This window comes from Rhinolophus sinicus, linkage group LG12 (genome assembly GCF_036562045.2).
Source record: "Rhinolophus sinicus isolate RSC01 linkage group LG12, ASM3656204v1, whole genome shotgun sequence".
NCBI lineage: Eukaryota > Metazoa > Chordata > Mammalia > Chiroptera > Rhinolophidae > Rhinolophus > Rhinolophus sinicus.
The window spans coordinates 5891253-5894972 of record NC_133761.1 but is presented as its reverse complement, the minus strand read 5'-3'; the positions used below and the strand labels follow the sequence as shown (position 1 = coordinate 5894972).

Sequence of the window (3720 nt, the reverse complement as noted above, 5' to 3'; positions counted from 1 at the left end):
AGTGCCCTTATTTTTAGAAGATATCTGTTGAAGTTTTTAGGGGTAAGTGATCCTGGTATCCGTCTCTTACTTTCAAATGCTTCCATCAATAAAAGCAAAAAGAAAAGCAGAACGTGAACAATATTGAATCGCAAGGCGGAGGTGTAAGAATGATCGTTGTACTGTTCTGGGCACCCAGGCCTGCCCTCTCTGATCTCCGTCCTCTGCCCTGCCAGGCTGTCCGGTCCATTGAACACTATGTCATGTGCTTGAGCCTGGTGATCGTTTTCTAGGTCGTGACCTAGAAAGTGGGACACAGATCGCTATCGATTGGTGAAGACCGAGCGCATTGCCCCACAGGGCCGGGAAGGTCATTGGCAGCTCATTTACTTATTCGCCCAGTTATCCATTCATTTCAGAAACTGGCTCCGATCAAGTGCTGCTGACCTGGTCCCTCATCTGAAGGCACTTAACATCATCCTCAGCAAGAATGCTGCCAAAGTCCATCATGGGGTGTGCTTTACAGAGAGAGGTAAGCATGGCCCAGACGAGCAAAGTAGGGGAGTCTTACCCAACCTAGGAGGGGGGCGGGAAAGGATGGAGCCAGGAGGACAGTGAGTCAGCAGAGAGCTTGGGAATGTGTCATTTATGGTGACGCTGACCATGTCAAGCAAGGTTCTTAACTCAGACAACACAGCACATGCATCATCTCCTTTCCTTCTCCCAGCAACCCTGCGAGGAAGACCCAGGTCTCATCCCCAATGGCAGAGCAAGGATTTGGCCCCAGAGTTCTGGGCACAGGACACGCAGCTCTTTCCCCTGTGAAGGTGTCTGATAGGCTCTAGTTGACCTTGACTTGGAGTGGAGCCAAGGTTAGCTGGGCAGGGGTGTGGGGCATATGGGAGGCAGGGAGCAAGTATCTACTTTTTTCTCTTCTAGTTAAATAAAAACCCAAATAGCAAAAGTGCTGCCTAAGGCTTAAGCCCACGTGTGCACAAGGCCATGTCCAAATGTGTTTGCTGGACTGACTGGTTGAACTCCTCTAAAGACAGAGCCAAACCAGGCAAATATTTAACCAGAGAGGGGACAGGAACCTCTCTGGAACCTACACCACTCAGCCCCAGCGCTGACCCCGGGCATTTCTGAAAAGTGCTGTGTGAGGTTCCTGCTCCAGGCTGCCACCCCCTGCCTCTGCTGCCACTGTCTGGGGCTGCGTCCATGCAGCTCCAAGCCTAAAGGGTGCAGGCTCCATTCTTATCTGCACCCTCTGTCTCGTCAACTTAGGTGCAGGCATATCCTATAAACAGGTCAGAAACCCTTAGTTGTAGAGTTTGCTGTTCCTCCTCTATGGCTGGAAACCTAGCAGAAAAGGGATGCAAACTCAGTCTCCTGACACTGACTGGTGGGCTTCACCCACCCAGCCTCCGTCAGCTCAGGCTGCGATAACAAAATACCCTGGACTGAGAGGCTTAAACAACACACCATCCTTTCTCACAGGTCAGCACACTGGATGTTCAAGATGAAGGCAGACTCAGTTCCCAGTAAGTGATTTCAGTTACCTGCACTCAAGCTCGGTCCAAAAATATTCAATGGAAACTTGCAGAAATAAATCATTCAGAAATAAATTGGGCACCATTCTGAGTAGCGTGATGGAAGCTCCCGCCATCCTGCTCCTTCCCACCCATGACGTGAAGCATCCTTGCACACAGCCTTGTGTGTTTTCCCACTTTAAACCTGAGTACACTGAGGCCCAGAATGGTGCCATCACTTACTGACTGACACCCACCTGAGGAGGGAAAGAGAGGCATTCCAACTCTGACTGGTCTAGCTGCAAAGCCGACATCAGTGCCCCTGCCCTTGACCTCCAATTTCAGAGAAGCCTCTATCTCTTCAGACCCCAAGATCTCTGTAACTGCCTGAGTCCCTTACCTCTGGACCCCCTCCTGGGGCTGGAAGCACTGGCCACTTGACACACAAACCCTGGGACCCACTCTCACACATTGAGTACAAACCCGCCATCACAATGGGTTCCTGGGAAGAGGTGGGACTCGGGGTTGGTGGGGAGGGAGCGGGGCCTGGCTCCTCTCCTGAGAGATCCCGTCACTAGGGTGTGTAGACCCCGGACCACTCACTAACTCCCAGTGGCATGGGCTGGTGATTCATCCATCTCCCTTTACTCATCCATAAAACGGGGGAGAGCTTCAGGAATTGTGAACTCACGGGCTTTACATGGCCCGCAAACATACAAACGTGTTCCTTGTTCCTTTCCTTCTCCATGACCTACCACCATCAATTAAAAAAAAAAAAATCAATACATTTTAAGTAAAAGTCTACCTGTCCAGGGTTTTACTTGAAAAGGGGACACTAATATCACGGGGCCCACACGCCTGCAGGGCAGACGTTGGCTGGAGTAGAGTGTGGGTGCCCCTGAGTACCGGATGCCGGCCCTCCATCCGCCCATCCCATTACCCTCACGGTCCCCCCAGGCCAAGCCCTTAACAACATGTTTGGAATAATTCTCAATATTTCTGTCTCTCTAAAGTGAGCGGGAACAAAGCCAGATAGAAGCTTTACGTACGAAAGAGAAATTTTCCCTTTTGTTCATCTTTTTTATTTCTTTGTTTTTGTTTCATTTGCGCGCGTGCGCACACACGCACGCACACGTGGGTGGACATAAAAATGCTTCCTGTTTAATATGCAAAGTGGGTCCCTCAATTCCCTGGTCTGCTCTCAGTCTGCCCCTGGAGACCCTGGGGACTTTTGCTCAGGAGTGAAGGGGCTGGAGTGGAGGTCCCTTCCCCAGGGACAGCTTATGCAGCAGCTGGCTGACCACGTGGCTGTCCAGAGGGTCAGCCGACCGGAGGCTGAGTCCAGAATGCACTGTTTTGTTGTGTAATTAACACACAGTGTTCATTTTTAGGGCCTGACTTGGGACCGAGTGCCAAGAGCATTCCTGAGGGGTCAGAAGGCAGCATGTTTACTGTCAGGCTGTAGAAGGAACTTCCTTCAATAAGCCCTTGGGTAATGCATTCAAGACCGACTCAGCAAACCTCATTAGGCACCTACTATGTGCCAGGCCCTGGACCAGACCCCGAGATGCAGAGATATCAGTTAGATGCAAGCCTTGTCCTTGTAAAGTTCCATAGCTTTCGGGGAGGCAGACCAGTAAAGAGACAACGCCAGGGCGGGTAAGAACGGTGCCAGGATACCGGGGAGTAAGGGGGCAGGGAGGGCTGGCAGCCCAGGCAGTGAGCCCTGCACCTGAGCCCCGAGTCTAGTCACCCTTTATTGCAGGGAACCCAGTAGAAGCACACATTGGCCTGTCCCGGAGGGCCATTTGCAAGTGTCTTCTTTTGAAATCAATGATTTCTTTTCTTGAACGCAAGAGCAATTCATTCTTTTTTTCCAAACATGTTAAATGTTATGAAATGTAGTGAGTTCGACAATAAACGTTCTTCAGAGTTAACTAATGACCACTGGTGGCTGCATGTGTTTCTTGAGCATTTTCTTCCAGGCTTCAGCATCCCTAAGACCCCTGAGGGGGCTCACTGTGCTCCAGGATGCAAAGAAAATGTCAGGTGGTTTCACTTATTTAACCCTCGCCACAGCTCCATGAGGAAAGCACCATCAGCCTGCCCGTTTTCTACCCAGGGAAACTGAGGCACAGCAGAGTGAGTCACTTGATCCGGGTCACAAGGGAAGGTTAAGTGGCAGAACCAGGACACCTGGCGCTGGGTCTGA

General features: G+C 51.0%; 1 long non-coding RNA gene across 2 annotated transcripts; it reads left to right on the top strand.

Annotated features, from left to right (window-relative positions):
- Positions 1 to 382: 382 nt before the first annotated feature.
- On the top strand, positions 383 to 3452 carry LOC141567849 (uncharacterized). Of its 2 annotated transcripts, XR_012490743.1 has the most exons (3): positions 383 to 511; positions 707 to 851; positions 1477 to 3452. It is a non-coding gene; the product is annotated as an uncharacterized LOC141567849 (long non-coding RNA). The 2 variants fall into 2 exon arrangements; XR_012490744.1 differs by lacking the exon at positions 707 to 851 and having other exon boundaries at positions 390 to 511.
- Positions 3453 to 3720: the final 268 nt, after the last annotated feature.